Genomic DNA, 18,178 nt, shown 5'->3' on the forward strand with positions numbered 1-18,178 from the left:
AAGATATTAAAGTGAAATTTGGCACAAAGGATCGCACTAGGGAGGGGCATATGTGGACGTAATTTTTTTGGAAAAGTGGGCGTGGCCCCGCCCCCTACTAAGTTTTTTGTACATATCTCGGAAACTACTATAGCTATGTTAACCAAACTCTACACAGTCGTTTTCTTCAGGCATTTCCATATACAGTTCAAAAATGGAAGAAATCGGATAATAACCACGCCCACCTCCCATACAAAGGTTATGTTCAAAATCACTAAAAGTGCGTTAACCGACTAACAAAAAACGTCAGAAACACTAAATTTTACGGAAGAAGTGGCAGAAGGAAGCTGCATCCAGGCTTTTTTTAAAAATTGAAAATACAGCGTGGCGCCGCCCACTTATGGACCAAGAACCATATCTCAGGAGCTACTAGACCGATTTCAATGAAATTCGGTATATAATATTTTCTTAACACCCTGATGACATGTACGAAAAATTTGGTGAAATCGGTTCACAACCACGCCTTCTTCCAATATAAAGCTATTTTGAATTCCATCTGACGCCTTCTCTGTATAATACGAGTATAAACATTAGGAACCAATGATGATAGCGGAATAAAACTTTACAAAAATACGGTATTTGAAAAATATGTAAATGACGTATTATGAAATCTCGATTATCACTTTACCATGCGAGAGTATAAAATGTTCGGTGACATCCGAACTTAGCCCTTCCTTACTTGTTTTTTTACTATGTTAAAATACAAAAGGAAATACAAAAGCAAATTTAAAAAAAAAAACTAAATATATACATATGTAAATATTTAAAAATTCAAAGTTATGTTTTATATATAAATCTAACCTTACTTAGCTATTTATACGTTTGTTTCGTTTACATAAGTACTTTTTATTGAAACTATCTGAGCCACAAAGCAATGGTTAGTATCAAAATGCAAGAGTTTGTTATCAAATTCAGCTGGGACACACATTCTTTCAATATATATATTTGGTAATGTGATTTTATAGTTTATCTATATTTTCGTAGCGCTTTAAGTTTGCTTGTTTTGCAGTTATCGTTGCCCTCTATTAACGTAATTTGCACACAGACTCCCATGGGTATAGGAGTTAATGCCATGAAATGCAAACAATTTCCTCTTTAACTATATTATATATATATTTAACTATATTTTTTTATTCCACTATTTTCTATAATGCCTCTGCGGATACTTTTTCAAGTTTAACAAGTAAGGAAGGCTAAGTTCGGGTGTCACCGAACATTTTATACTCTCGCATGATAAAGTGATAATCGAGATTTCATTATCCGTCATTTAAATATTTTTCAAATACCGTATTTTTGTAAAGTTTTATTCCGCTATCATCATTGGTTCCTAATGTTTATACTCGTATTATACAGAGAAGGCGTCAGATGGAATTCAAAATAGCTTTATATTGGAAGAAGGCAAGTGGGTTGTGAACCGATTTCACCCATATTTCGTGTTACAGGTCATGTGGGTGTTAAGAAAATATTATATACCGAATTTCATTGAAATCGGTCTAGTAGTTCCTGAGATATGGTTCTTGGTCCATAAGTGGGCGGCGCCACGCCCATTTTCAATTTTTAAAAAAAGCCCGATGCAGCTTCCTTCTGCCACTTTCTTCCGTAAAATTTAGTGTTTCTGATGTTTTTTGTTAGTCGGTTAACGCACTTTTAGTGATTTTGTTACATAACCTTTGTATGGGAGGTGTCAATTACCCTGATTTCTTCCATTTCTTGAACTGTATAAGTGGAAATGCCTGAAGAAAACGACTGTGTAGAGTTTGGTTGACATAGCTATAGTAGTTTCCGAGATATGTACAAAAAACTTAGTAGGGGGCGGGGCCACTCCCACTTTTCCAAAAAAATTACGTCCAAATATGCCCCTCCCTAATGCGATCCTTTGTGCCAAATTTCACTTTAATATCTTTATTTATGGCTTAGTTATGACACTTTATAGATTTTCGGTTTCCGCCATTTTGTGGGCGTGGCAGTGGGCCGATTTTGCCCATCTTCGAACTTAACCTTCTTATGGAGCCAAGGAATACGTGTACCAAGTTTCAACATGATATCTCAATTTTTACGCAAGTTACAGCTTGCACGGACGGACGGACAGACGGACGGACGGACAGACAGACATCCGGATTTCGACTCTACTCGTCACCCTGATCACTTTGGTATATATAACCCTATATCTGACTCTTTTAGTTTTAGGACTTACAAACAACCGTTATGTGAACAAAACTATAATACTCTCGTTAGCAACATTGTTGCGAGAGTATAAAAATGCCTTCACTCGCCATGTGCCCCTTCCAACACTGCAAACAGTTTGAGCACATGCGCTTAGAAATGAGATTTAAATACTCAAACTTTGATTAAGAGTGTGTGACAAATTAGAGGGAGAATTATTAATGGGTTTTTAATAAATATTTAATATCGAATTAATAACATTAAGAGCACGAGCATGTGTACATAGATTACAGAATATATGAATTGATTATCCCATAACCGCAAAGAAGTAAAATAAATTACAAGAAAAATAAACCCCAATGGTTACAGTAATGTATCGTTGCATTGCTCTATCTAGAGACATTAGCATGAATATGACTAACAAATATTTGTTTTCAATATAAGAAGGGAATTTTTTGTTGCATTTCATTAGAGCAAATGAACAAGAAGCTACTAAAATTTGATTTCATATGATACTAATATATGTAGACATGGAAAGTTTTATAAAATTACTTTGTATGAACAAATTTTTTCATACAGTGTATAAACGAGATAAATATCTTTTTACTTCTTGATAATAAAATGAAATATTTGACATTACTTAGAAGCTAATAAAGTTAAGCCTTATACAATATTGAATATAAGCGATATGATTCCAATTATATTTATTAAATAATTTTAAAGTAATACTTAAAATAATTTCATTTATGCCATTAGAAAAATATTTTATACATATGCTTGTACTATATATACAAATATCAAATATAGATACTGAAGCTGTAGACTGCTCATCACAAATATGCGCAGTGTATATGTTTCTCATGTTTTTGAAGGACAGACTAAATGCTTTGTTTCTGACTTTTCTATGTACCCACCCTGTAGAATATGCTTGTACAGGTAATCAAAAAAAGTTGGCTATCAGCTGATTGAAGCCATTCTTTATAAATAAAGAAAATACAGATACATACCGGCTATTTCATTAATGAAAATTTTGAAAGTGCATGGGAAAATGCGCATGTGCTCTTCAGCAAAGAGACATAAGACCACCACTAGTTCATAAGTATAAGACAATAAATGTGACCTGGTCTACGAAAAGGGGGCTTAGGTGTCAAAAAAAAGGAGAACAATAAATGAGATAACGAGAAACTGACGATTATTTTTAACAGCTTTTCCCAGAAAACTAGTTTTCGCATGTTAGCCCCCTTTTCGTAAACCAGGTCACATATACACAAACCTCATCCTCTTGTCACAAATAAAAGCGAAAGTTACCATGCAACATGTGGTTATTGCACTGTGAGATTTTTAGATGTTTTCTAGTGTTGCCTGCAACATGTTTATAAACAATGTAGACGTACATACAATTATACTACAAAAATTTGAACTAACATTTCACTTATTGTTCGAAATTTTCATGTTATGGGAAACAAATAAAAAACACGTTTAAAGAGTATTTCAAGTAAGTGGCTAAACCAAAACCACATAAATACCTAAGCTGCATATTATGATAAGAAATTTGTATGAAACAGCAGATTTTTAAGGGTTTTAATCATTTCTGTACTGCTCTATAGCATACGAGAAAAACATTCAAGTACTATTGTCTAGAGTTTTCATTTTGATAAGTGTTTGAAAATGAAATAGAATTAATGCTTATATTAAATCTATATTACTCTTGAAAACAGTCTTAATGGGCGACAAATAATAATAAATACCATAAACAAACAAACCACAGAATATATTCTTAATAAATATTTCACTATATGCAATTGAAATCATAGTTAGGAAGTTTTAGTTGGGCTATATATCATTAAACTTCCTATTGCCGTTAAAGATTTGAAAAATTTTTTTCAAATACGAGTATTATACAGACAGTGTGTGATGTATGTGAACTATAAATTGAAGATTCCTTGTTATCTTCATATTCAAATCGTACCAATATTATTATTTTTTTGAGATTGAGTTAGTGAGTGATTCTATTAAAAAAAACTAGAAAAAATATGTACTCACCATTTTTTTTATAAAGCCGATACCTTTTCGGCGCGCGTGTTGACTTCACCATATGAAAGTGAATATCTTGAAATCTCTGTAAATGAAAGGGATAAAATTTTAAATTAAGTTCAAATAGTTTACCGAATTGGAAAAATTACATTAAATTCCGAAATTGTTGGAGTGGACGTATAATTAAGTTAATTTATTGAAAGCTAAAATTAATACTATGGATTAAATAAAAAACTACGTGCTTAAATTATCAATTCAATTTATCAAAAGCAAAAAGTGTGTCAATTCAACGTTAACTTAGCAGTTGAAAACTGCTTTCAAATTTCTGCAGCAGTGAAGGCATAACATTTTTTGGTAATAACGCCTTTTTTATAAAAAAAAGATAAGACTAAAAAAAATATTTTACGCACTTGAAGTTTTTAATGACTTTTATTTTCCTAATAATATGTGAATACAAATATTAAAAGAATATTCTAATAATAATTAATAAAAATATAAAAGCTCTTTAAAAACGAAATATTTATTAAAAATGGCAAATTTGGTAGACTCGGAAAAAACGGAAATATTTAAATGTTTATTACAAATTTAGGTTTTTTGCAAACTTATATTTTCTAATAATAATATTTTTTTTTATGAAAATATAATAATTTTTGAAATATTGTGTCTAAAACTTGAATGTGTTTACTTTTTTCTTAGACTAAACAAATTGCTACGCTGTAGTTATTTAATTATATTTGCGTGTTTAGCTTCCTTCCCGCTGGCAATTGGTTTTCCTGTTGCAATCAATATTAACCAAAATGCGGCAAAGATGCAAAAGTTTTTGTTTTGAGTTTACCCAACTTTCTTCAAAATGCCCACTGTGGTGTGCCTAAACGTCTAAATGTATATGCGAAAAAGCCTTGATAAAATTCTTTTCGTATGACAACACTGGCTAGCAAAGGTATTAAGACAAGAAGGTGCGAAGATAAGTTGTAGTTGAAATAAAAAAAATATATAAGCGGATTTTTAAACTAAAAATATTTCATTGCTGCAAAACAAGAAATGGTTGCTCAATTTAGTACGCAATTATCTGGTTAGCAAATTATTTAAGTTACAAGACTGATAAAAATATATACAATTTTAAGCGAATATATCTCATTTTTAAACCAAACTCAATGTGTGATATATATGAACGAAATTCAAAGAGAATTCTTAGCTGATAGTATTATGTCTATGTGCTATACAAATATGTATTAAATTGAGTCAATATGTCTCTTTGCCCCCATGTACCTTATATAAGAATTTTAGAACATCCGGGTGACTTTCTACCGCACCCAGCCAATATATGAGTTATCTTAATACAATTGCGTGAGGGTGTTTTTATATAACGGTGCATATTTGTGCTTAAAATAAATAAAATCGGGGGAGAACTTACCCCAGATACCTTAAAATTAACAAGCCTTATGCACTTGAAGATAATTCCCTGTCTTTAATCTTTGAAAGTTGCAGAAGTCTGAAATATTCGGTTATATCCGAACTTAACTCTTCCTTACTTGTTTTTAATTGTATTTCGTACAATATTTGACTATTGAATATTCTCTATTTATATTAAATGAAATTTTTTTTATAATTTTGTTGTTTTCATTTGGCTCTTTGTGTCTTTTGTTTTCTCCTTTCTAATAAAGTACTAAATAAAGGGAGGCGCAATTAGTCATTTTCATCATTATTCTGCTTACATTTATATATGTATTTGCAATGAGATATGAACGCAAAACACTTTTTGGGTTATTTACTTTAGTACACTGTTGAAATTAGTATTAATCGAAGGCAATCCAGAAATAAGTTACGTAATTTTGTCGATAATGTTGATAGAAGCAGGAAACACCGTATATATTTTCCTCTAAATGTATACAAGTTTGTACTTATTCATAGCAGTGAGCACATGCAAATTAATTCTAATAAATTTAATTGCATCTACGTCACACAAGGTCTTCCTCTACATGTACAGTGGGGCATGTTGGAAAAGAGCAGAGAAATGAAAATAAATTCAAAAACGAAAAATGTGGAGAATAATAATTAAATGCTCAAAAACATAAATCAAACAAGCAAAATATATGTAATGACCTTGTTTGAAGATTTTTTTGATATTATTGAAACATATATATTTACTTTTCATATACATTTAAAACAGAATTTATCAGAAAAAATATAATGTCGTGTCTGAAAAAAAAAACCATATTTCCTACTTATAGATAATAGAAGAGTCCTTTTACGAAAACAATATATTTTCTGAAGCGAAAAGACATTATACATAGCCATGCAGTTTTTCACTGAATTAAAGCTCGTAAACGATTTCCTAAAACTACATTAAGAGTGAATGAATTCGGATAATTATTACATCGGAATTTAGCGCCCACTTGAACTGGTAGAACATTTCAATATAATAAAATTTCTCAACAAATAAATTTTGATAGAAACATTTCTTTTAAAAATATCACTTTACCAACGAAAAAAAGTGCAGTAAAGAATTAAACGAGAATTATTTATAACGATCATCTTATGGGTTCCCCATAGCGTATACGTAACCTTGACAACTAACCAAGCTGTTTACAAATTTTAGGATAGGTTTATAAATTTTCGGGCGAAATTTTCTTTAAGTACCTTTGTACTTGTATACGATTACTCAAAATTATATCTTTAGTGCACTTTTAGGGCATTCGTGCATATATAAAAATGCAAATACCGTACACAATACATTCATATTTACAGTGTGTATACGTAATTTCCTTTCCTCGATATAACAAAACTGATGATTAAGAGGAGAGAAGGATGTGTACTGAATTCTGCTATAATATATGAATATGAGTATCTTAAAAAACGATTAAAAGAACGGGAATAAAATACTATACTGCCTTTTAATTAAGTAATTAATTAATAAATTGATATCCCTTGAAAACTTAAACCAAGACTGCTGGCACTTGTGGAAAGGAGTTCCCTTTGTTATTATAATAAAATAACTGATTAATTACTTAATGCAATCACTGAGCAAACAGTTTATTGCATGAGCCATGTAGTGTAAAGATATTTTTTACTTCTTGATCACAGCCAGTCATTTGTTTGATCGATAACAACAAGAAATTTAAGAAGGTTATGAAAGTTTATATTTCAATAAATTTTTTAATGGCAACCAAACACTTTGAACTTTGTTTTAAACATTTTGGTAGTAATGAACTAGACTCAAAAATCTATAATAATCTTGGGGAAATTTAAATGAAGCAAGAATGAATAAATAATGGTTTTTTTAGCGACAAACCCTTTGGTATATTTTTCGCACATATCTGCCGCTTAGAAAAAATGTGGTGTCGTGGGACACCAGGTAGGAACGAAGTTCCTTCGGATAATGTAGAATCGATACAATTTGCAAAAAAATTGAGCTTAACTTAATGTAGGTTGTCTTGATTTTTCTCTCAAATTTCGCTGATGAGTTTTTATTTAAGTAGAGATAAGCATTAAGAAAATTTAGTATTTTAAAAAATAATGAATTACGTAAAATAAAAAAATAATTCAAATTATAACTAAAAAAACTAAAATAACAAAAAATATGTATCTTTATTTTTGTTTGACACCATACAATTACATAGGAAAAATAGAAATAATTGCAAATAGTGCAAGCACAATTCTCACCCAAAACTAATTTGCATACACAATAATGTTACAGATTTTCATGCCTAATTATTTTGCAAAACCTAAATGTAGGCTATAACTAGCGATCTCAGTCTTTTTCTTACGGGTTATTTCTTACAGTTTTACTATCACTTTTTTTTCAGTTAGGTCCCGCAGTAAAATCCCTATCTTCTCCAAGCCTGCCGTAGGAACTTCGTTCCAATACCCTTTCCCCTCCTCATTTACTAACTCCCACTTCACACACACACTTTTATCTTTAGGAGACACTCTGACAAGCATCTTGGCGGTTAATTATTCGAGTGAGATGCCGTCTATGAGAAATATATAATGTGTACTATACACAAACTATTCGTGCTGACTATTGCACGCACTATAAGCTTCAATTAGCATCCGCATTTCTTAACCAGAGTATTCTAGCGCCGAGGATCTGTGACAACTTTACCACTAAGCAACCGAATATTTCACCACTTTATATATGTGCTATGAACACTTGACCTACCACTAATTGGTGTTTCTGCTGCAACAAAATTCACGACATAAGCATTACCATTCGAAAGCATGGAATATAGCAGAGTGTAAGTATTCGATTATCTTAGAAGAAATTCGAGAGGTGAAGCTTTCTTACACCAATTTCTTCAAATTGGAGATGATGCCTCTTGTGCTGGGTTTACCAAGTTAAATTCTTTAGCACAATAAGCTAACTTGCAGAAGGAAACTGAATTATAGGCAGCTGCTTGTATACTTCCATTGCTTTGGCTATATTTAGCAGGATTTTATTTTGCAAATCTGTCCTAAGTATATTTGAAAACGCAGATAAAAACCCTACCTCAATGAGATTTTCTAATATTTGAAAACTATAGTATTAAATGTCGAACTTTCGAATATGGTTAAAAATAATGTTTATATTTACAAAATGCTGACTGCCAACGGTGGTCAATTGATTAAGAATGGATAATGTAAAGTTTCTTAAACTGTTGTCAAACGGAAAATATGCCCGCCCTATTAAAGATAATTAGTGGGAGTGATAACCACGTGATTTCGTTTTTTTTAAAAGTAAGTAGTTGGAATGCGAACCTAGGTTAAATTATTATAAATGATTTTTTACGAAAAAAATTTTCGACCCGCGACAGGGCCAAAGCTTTCGCCAGTCAAAAAAATAAGTTTCGCTTTTGATGCTAAGTCTCCACCTCAAATTCACTGCTTATTTTATTGTGCGCTAATAATAGGCATTGCAATTCACAGAATTGCTAAATAAGTTAGCTGAAAATTTTGCTCTCTGACTAAAATTTCCATTTTTCGAGCTACAATAACAAAATTTCAGCAGCAGTGAAGGTCACTTCATTATGCTTCCCACTAATTTTGCACCTAGTTGCAGTCACTAAGTTAGTGCTCAGCACACAATTTGCTTGCTACTATTATTCTAATTAGTGTGTGTGTGGGCAGCCTGCTATATGTTGATTTATGTTTCAGTATAGTTTACCACTGTGGATCTAAGTTGCATATATGGAACCGTGTATCAGCGAGTGTACCTTATTTATTCATAGATGCAACTGACCACTGTGATGAATAACAAAATGGCTACATTAAATTAATATGTAACAACTTTACAGGAAGAGGCCCGGTTTTCAAAATGTTATTATGTTATCATTGAATTTAGGACAGACAGGCTAAAAACTACAATTAGAATAATTTGCTCGATTCATGTATTCAACATAGTTGCAGTGAATGACGTAGTACCTGTTAAGTATAGTGAAATATAATATTTTTCATATCGTTTTCATAACGGACGCTCCCTGAAGGTCTCGAAAGACCAGACCAGGCTTTAAAATTCAAAACTAAATTCATGCATTTTTGCTATCATTGGCAATTAGTAAACTCTTTTTATCACATTCCTTTAGGGCCCAACAAAACAAACCTTCTATTTTTCCCCAAATTGATGAGAAATACTTATACCATTGCGTCTTAGCCATTAGCCGGTGACACAACGATCTATATACATACGTAAGATGGGAAAAAATACATTTCATTGAAATCCTACTACGTGTCTCTTTTCAACAAGAACATAAACAAGCAAATAGTTACAAACATACAAGAAGATATAAATCTACAAAAATATCTCCACTGAAGCTAGAATTTTAAACATTAAACATATGCAAACAATCTTTGAAGAAATGTATGCAAATGGAAGGTGGGAAACAATGAAATTCAAAGATATGGATGTAAAAAAATCTTTCACATGCCACATTTCACAGAAAATACTTTTTAATTTTTCACCTCATATCGCTTTGGGGCAATTCTCGTCAACCTTTATTTATCTAAGCAGCAACAGCAACAAAGAATATAAGAAATGCATGACGAAATGCCAAAAGTACAACAAAATTTGCTTTGCTGCGTTTTTTTAATCTAAATTCACGTTTACCCATCTTCAATTGTGAAACAGTCGGTAAAAACCTATATTACTTACTGAATGTTGGTATTAATACAGTATTTCTTTGGAATAACGTTTTATATATCTTAAATTAGGAAGTAATTTTTTTATTGCCTGTTTGGTTGGACTTCAGCCTTAAAGGGTATGCTGTACTACAGACTCATAATAATGAAGTAACCGCAGTATTTAAGTGTTTTTCGTAAATAATTACATATAATTTACATTCATATATTTCAACATATAAGACTAGGTTTCTTAGCTTCCAATCACAAAAGGTATATTTTAAGAAAGAAATCAGGAGGCTAATAAAATTACTTAAAAACGAAAAAAATGTGAACAATGTTGAATAGACCAATAATAGAACAAATTTAAAAAATTGGAATATACATATACAAATCAACCAAGAAAAGTTTGCTATTTTAAAAACTCTTAGTTCAAAATGTAATTATATATTAGAATTTTTATACTCTCGCAACAATGTTGCTAAGGAGAGTATTATAGTTTTGTTCACATAACGGTTGTTTGTAAGTCCTAAAACTAAACGAGTCAGATATAGGGTTATGTATAACAAAGTGATCAGGGCGACGAGTAGAGTCGAAATCCGGATGTCTGTCTGTCCGTCCGTCCGTCTGTCCGTCCGTCCGTGCAAGCTGTAACTTGAGTAAAAATTGAGATATCATGATGAAACTTGGTACACGTATTCCTTGGCTCCATAAGAAGGTTAAGTTCAAAGATGGGCAAACTCGGCCAACTGCCACGCCCACAAAATGGCGGAAACCGAAAACCTATAAAGTGTCATAACTAAGCCATAAATAAAGATATTAAAGTGAAATTTGGCACAAAAGATCGCATTAGGGAGGGGCATATTTGGACGTAATATTTTTGAAAAAGTGGGCGTGGCCCCGCCCCCTACTAAGTTTTTTGTACGTATCTCAGAAACTACTATAGCTATGCCAACCAAACTCTACAGAGTCGTTTTCTTCAGGCATTTCCATATACAGTTCAAAAATGGAAGAAATCGAATATTAACCACGCCCACCTCCCATACAAAGGTTATGTTGAAAATCACTAAAAGTGCGTTAACGGACTAACAAAAAACGACAGAAACACTAAATTTTACGGAAGAAATTGCAGAAGGAAGCTGCACCCAGACTTTTTTGAAAAATTGAAAATGGGCGTGGCCTCGCCCACTTATGGACCAAAAACCATATCTCAGGAACTACTCAGCCGATTTCAATGAAATTCGGTATATAATATTTTCTTAACACCCTGATGACATGTACGAAATATAGGTGAAATCGGTTCACAATCACGCCTTCTTCCAATATAACGCTATTTTGAATTCCATCTGATGCCTTCTCTGTATAATATATACATTAGGAACCAATGATGATAGCGGAATAAAACTTTACACAAATACGGTATTTGAAAAATATGTAAATAACGGATAATGAAATCTCGATTATCACTTTATCATGCGAGAGTATAAAATGTTCGGTGACACCCGAACTTAGCCCTTCCTTACTTGTTCTTTAATAAGTATCGCTGGCGCAATTTCCTACTGGGCACTAACACACACATATATATGTGAATATTCAAACAGCAAGTGAGTCTATATGCTAATACCCTTCATATAAAGGGACCAAAAGTCTTACGTGCTACCTTATGTGTATGACAAGAGCATATAGAAAGCAAGACGCTCTGCTGTTATTGGGAGAAACGCGAACAATGAAAAGAAGCTAACTAATTGAAATTGTTGAAATTATTACATCGAAATGACAGCTGAGCTAAACCGATAAAGACAATGAGGCAGCAAACAATTAAATTAACACCCGCTTATGAGAAAGACTAATAAAATGTAAATAATTTCACTCAAATGTGCGTTAACAGCAGCCACTAAAAATCACAATAAAATCCGTAGCTCGTTCAATTTGCGAAAGAATTTTCCACAAAAAGGATATACTGGAAAGCGCAGCCAATAATTTAATTATTTCCTTCTCCTTTCTCTACTCCCTCATTGCTATTACTCAAATTCCGAAAACTGGGAGATTATACCACATACATATGTCCCAAATAATTTAGCCAGTACCATCCACAAGCTGTAGTTCCGAAAAATCCTAAAAAAAATTCCTAAGCATGGTTTTAAAAATATAATGCACCTCGGCTTTGTTCCTGAAGGAAAAGCTGGCAGTAATGTGTTTATGCCCAGGGATCCATGTTGATGAAATATTATTTTTGTTGGCAACCCTGTTAACCTGTTTTGTAGGCTTCGAAGATTTACACTACTTCACCGGTGCCGAAATATTGAAAACTTTTTTCATAAAGCCAGTGAGGAGCTCAGAGCGCCGGGAAGAGGCAATAAAAAACGCTTAGTGGCAATAAGCAAAAGTTTGTAGGAGGTAGAAGACAGAAACTTGTTTACAGTAGGAGGAAAATTTACTAAATTCGAGCGCAGTGAAACCCGGGAAGAGCCAGAGAGAACCAGAGAAACCCAACGAGATCAGTGTGATTGTATTTATGAACCTTTATTAAAAACCGTTTCGTTTCATTTTTATGACACAGACTGTATGCTCTTACACTTGCAACCGAAGCACGTATTTGATTTTTTAAAAATGGTATAAAATATTAGAGCATTTGTTCAACACTTTCAACTACCTATGTATGTTTGTGTCATTTCGGTTGATGTTACAATTAGACACACACCTTGAAACGGTTTGTGGTACATAATACACATTTGTGTTAATATGCAATACATGTAATATAATCTGAAAAGATTGAAGGATATAACCCTGTGCGAGTAGTTGCATTCCTTTAAATGACTTACTTTTTTGGTTCCAAACTATCCGGTTATGCTAAGTATTCAAAAAAAGCTTAAAGTAAATTGAGTTTTATACTATGGAAAACCCGAAGTATTGTAATATAATGCTTCAATTTATGCAATTTTAATCACATATCTATAGGGATACTAAATTCATAAAATAATACATATACACATGGATTAATTTATTTACACGCAACAAAAGTTCTTTTCGATTTGTTGACCACAACTTTGACTTGGCATAGCTTGTTTTGCTTTCAATATTTATACTCTCGGAACAAAGTTGCTAAGGAGAGTATTATAGTTTTGTTCACATAACGGTTGTTTGTAAGTCCTAAAACTAAAAGAGTCAGATGTAGGGTTATATATACCTAAGTGATCAGGGTGACGAGTAGAGTTGAAATCCGTCCGTCTGTCCGTCCGTCCGTGCAAGCTGTAACTTGAGTAAAAATTGAGATATTATGATGAAACTTGCTACACGTATTTCTTGGCTCCATAAAAAGGTTAAGTTCGAAGATGGGCAAAATCGGCTCCCTGCCACGCCCATAAAATGGCGAAAACCGAAAACCTATAAAGTGTCATAACTAAGCCATAAATAAAGATATTAAAGTGAAATTTGGTACAAAGGATCGCATTAAGGAGGGGCATATTTGGACGTAATTTTTTTGGAAAAGTGGGCGGTGTCCCGCCCCCTACTAAGTTTTTTGTACATATCTCGGAAACTACTATAGCTATGTCGACCAAACTCTACAGAGTCGTTTCCTTCAGGCATTTCCATATACATTTGAAAAATGGAAGAAATCGGATAATAACCACGCCCACCTCCCATACAAAGGTTATGTTGAAAAACACTAAATGTGCGTTAACTGACTAACAAAAAGCGTCAGAAACGCTACATTTTACGGAAGAAGTGGCAGAAGGAAGCTGCACCCAGGCTTTTTTTAAAAATTGAAAATGGGCGCCGCCCTCTAATGGACCAAAAACCATATTTCAGGAACTACTCATCCGATTTCCATGAAATTCGGTATATAATATTTTCTTAACACCCTGATGACATATACGAAATATGGATGAAATCGGTTCACAACCACGCCTTCTTCCAATATAACGCTATTTTGAATTCCATCTGATGCTTTCTCTGTGTAATATATACATTAGGAAATGAAAATACAATTCAATACTCAAAGTACACAAACTGATCTAATCTAATTAATTTTACAGCAAAATAAAAAAATATGTAAATTATTATCACTTTATCATGCGAGAGTATAAAATGTTCGGTGACAACCGATTTTAGCCCTTCCTTACTTTCTTTAAAATATATCTATATTTTTCATACATGTTCACATACATGTAGCCATATATATATTTGTGTCATCCGATACTTGTGTAACAGCTCATATAAAGCAAAAAGTTTAAATTCATGTAAACACTTCGTGTAGATGTGGTCGAGTACGCAAATAAGCCTGAAAAAAAATAAATATAAAAAGTAAAGAAACACTCTTGAAAACTCGTCTGACTTTGTTTATATTGACGCTGAAGATTTGTCACTCAACGTAGCATTTTTTTATGGGCTCTTTAGGAAAAAATATGTATTTGGTAAAAGGAAAAGTGATTTCATTTCATCTAGTAGAGTGTTCATAAGGTAGATGGTACTTCGAGTTAAAAATTTTAGTATCGACGAATATTTGTATAAGCTGAGCTAGTGACTATACATTTTCTCTTTGGTCATGGACATCAGCCTTACCCGTGGCGATGTCCACTCCCTTCAACCATACTATTTGAGTGAGTAGCACACGAAAATTACTCCTAACGTAGAAAACCGTGAATTTATTGGTATTTAAGTTGGAATTTATTATTCCGTATAAAAGACAACTGCGAACCCAATATCTCATTAAATCTAGGTATTACCTATAGTCGATGTACTACTAGGCTTACCCCTAGCTTGTATCAAAGTTCATATATTACTTTCAATGCAAAATCAGTGGTTGTATTCTGAGTAGGTCAAGATGTCCGTTGTCTAAAGATATGATCTCAATTTGATTGCCATCAACATCTGACAACTAACGTTTGTTAACTTCGCCAAACTCGGACATAAGTAGGTGACTAAAATATCGAACAACCAAACACAATAGAACTAATGAAGGTTTAAGTGCGGCGGGTGACGAAACAAAATAAGAAGGTTTTCTCGACAAATAGTATAGAACTTTTGAAAAGATTTCGAAGGAGAAAGTAGCATTGTAAGGATATGAATTAGAATAGAATACTTTAATAAGATCACTCAAATTCATTTCTGACGACACCACAATTTTTAACCAATGCACAATATTTAAAAAATGTATGCAACTAATGAATAGGAAGCCATCACTGTGTACATTACTACACACTCTGATCGACAGCAAACAAATACGACGGTATATTGTTCCATGTAGAAATCAAAGTATTACAAATAAGTATATTGATTCAAATTGCTAAGAGGACTCGCTACTTACTTAAGAACATTTGCGCAGCTGCCGAAGTCACTTCTATAAATGCACATATGTATATATATAAATATATATGTATTTGTGTCAATGGAGCTTAATGTCAGCATCGCTGCATTTTTTTGCACACTGTTCGCACAATTGTCATGCTTATTTCTCTCTTCACAGCAGATCAGTAAATAATCTAGGGACGATTTATGTATATAATAAGCGACAGCCTCGCGCTCAAGTGTGGTGCTTTCCGAAAGCGCTTACAACATTTTACGCAGGAATTATTTATGCTCGAGGGCACCCAAGCTTTCAGCTGTAAGTGAGCAAAACACATTAAGAATACTTCACTTCACTTGGATATTAAAGGTCAATAGAAGAAAATGTTGTGGTCTGTAGAATAAATGAAAGCTATCCGTAGATACGCCAATGTATAGAAGAAATTGGTGCATATGTATTTCATTCGGTAAATTTTACTTTGTCACAGAATCACAGAATAACTTAAATGGTTTTGGCTTTTTCTTTCTTATGTTAATGCTATTTTTCGAACTTTAGAAATTATTCGCAACATATTTGAGGACAAGTTAGTAATAAGGCCCCTTTAGTAGAATATAGCGAACTTCGAAATTATATCAAAGATAATTTTAACACTTTTACCAACAGATCAGAAATAAATGACAATTTTATTTTCCAAAATACCACACACCAATTTTTTTGTAATTTTTGTAAGCGTGCCATTATACTTGTATATACATAAATATTTGATTTTTACGGTACTATCAACAAACACGGTGCACATACAATAGTTATGTTTGTCAATTGTTCATATTCTTCTTTGACAATTTATTTGTAACTTCGTCGGAAGCATATTTGCGGATTCGCTTTTATGTTTGTGAGCCAAACAAGTATCCGGCGCAAGGAAATAAAGCGAAGCGAGGGCAATAACGCTGATATTGTAACTCTGATGATTATCAGAACAGTTACAAAATTCCTGATGTATTGGAGCACGTAGATGTCATATCAGATGATTATATCTAGTATAAACTGTTATCTAGTAGTCTTATTACTTTTTTCTCCACAAGAAGTCAATAACTGTTCGTGTTTTCAAAAGTCTAGTTCAACACAAATATTTAAGTCTGCATATTTTTACTAAAATAAGTATCGATTCGTTTTCTTACCCAAGCTTTTCGTCAGAATTAGCTTTATAAAAATCTATTTAAGTAAAACCAATTCTAATTTGACTAGTTTCTTATATTTTAGCCAGGAAATTATAGTTCTAAACTAAAACATTCTCTCCGGCTATTTTTTTTTCCTACGGGGAAGTTCATTGCATCATTGATACACAGACAACACACAAATCTATAGGTAAAGGCACAAATACCAGAAAGACAGTCTAACAATTTTCACTCAAGTGAATCAAATATCATATTAATACAACCGTTAAACCAGTAAAAATGTCGACATTTCCATTTTCAACACAGCTTAATGTGATAATGTGTTCGTATATATCATCACATCTGTGTAGTTCTAATCGCCTCACTGTAATGACTGTCTTTACATTCTCGTATGTATACACATCACTTCTACGATTATTTAGCTTTCTTCGCGATTAAGAACTCAAGACTATCACTTATTTTGGCCAGCATTGCACGCTTTTTAAAGGGTGCAGCGAAACAAGTTTCTGCCGTATACAAATAGGACATTCCCTAATGATTTGCTACCATTCGAACGAGTTTTTCGCGATATTTTCAACAAATATCGTGCCGCAACCAGCCTTACCCGTTGATTTAGCTCCTTGTGAGTTCCGGCTATCCAACAAGCTCAAACACTTAAGACTATTGCTGAAATTGACTTTAATAAATGTTCCGAAGATTGGAAAAAACATTGACACAAGTGTGTTAGGGCCAAAGAGCATTACTTTGAAAGGGACGAAAGAGATTTTGAAGAGTAAGTTAAGCATTTTAAAATTATGAACAACATCATGATCAAATTCCAAAATCTGCCTCATGCTGAGCACATGGAACGAACAATCCAAGGCTGAAGTGTCAGTTATGATTAAAATTATGATGAAATGACAATTTTAGGCTCGATTAAAAGAAAGCAAAGACCGAAGGCAACATAAACAGGTTTAAGCTTGCAAATAGTAATCTGTCAAAATAAAATATTCTTGAACTTGTTTTTAGAAAAAGCGCATATTTAAGCACACGAATCAAATTATGCAAAAGGTTTGGTAAATAATATCTGAAAAATTGTGAAAGTGAGCTTTCAGCATTTTACTCGCTGCCTCCTTGCCTTAATGGTATTAACATTATCTGGTATGACGGTCCCTGATTTAAGAACTAAATAATTTAATTAAAAAAAAATATAACCACAGGATAACAACAGCAAATGGGTGTATTTGTTATTAATTCTTGTATTTGTTTCTTTTGCTCAATTGCACTTCGGGCATAATTCAATTGAGGCGCTTCTTGCTGAGTCTTTGCAATTTCTAAAAGATTATCCACAAACTTTTTAGCAATGAAAATATTTATTTGAATTTTACACTTGAGCAGCAGCAATTCC

General features: G+C 32.7%; 1 long non-coding RNA gene across 1 annotated transcript in view; it reads right to left on the minus strand.

Annotated features, from left to right (window-relative positions):
• The window catches only part of LOC120776030, a 76,490-nt gene extending 72,167 nt beyond the window's left edge, over window positions 1-4,323 (minus strand). Inside the window, exon 1 of the long non-coding RNA XR_005705377.1 lies at window positions 4,246-4,323. This is a non-coding gene — a long non-coding RNA (uncharacterized LOC120776030). The remainder of the gene's footprint in view (window positions 1-4,245) is intronic.
• Between the last annotated feature and the right edge of the window lie 13,855 nt (window positions 4,324-18,178).

Source organism: Bactrocera tryoni, chromosome 4 (assembly GCF_016617805.1).
Source record: "Bactrocera tryoni isolate S06 chromosome 4, CSIRO_BtryS06_freeze2, whole genome shotgun sequence".
In the NCBI taxonomy this organism is placed as follows: domain Eukaryota; kingdom Metazoa; phylum Arthropoda; class Insecta; order Diptera; family Tephritidae; genus Bactrocera; species Bactrocera tryoni.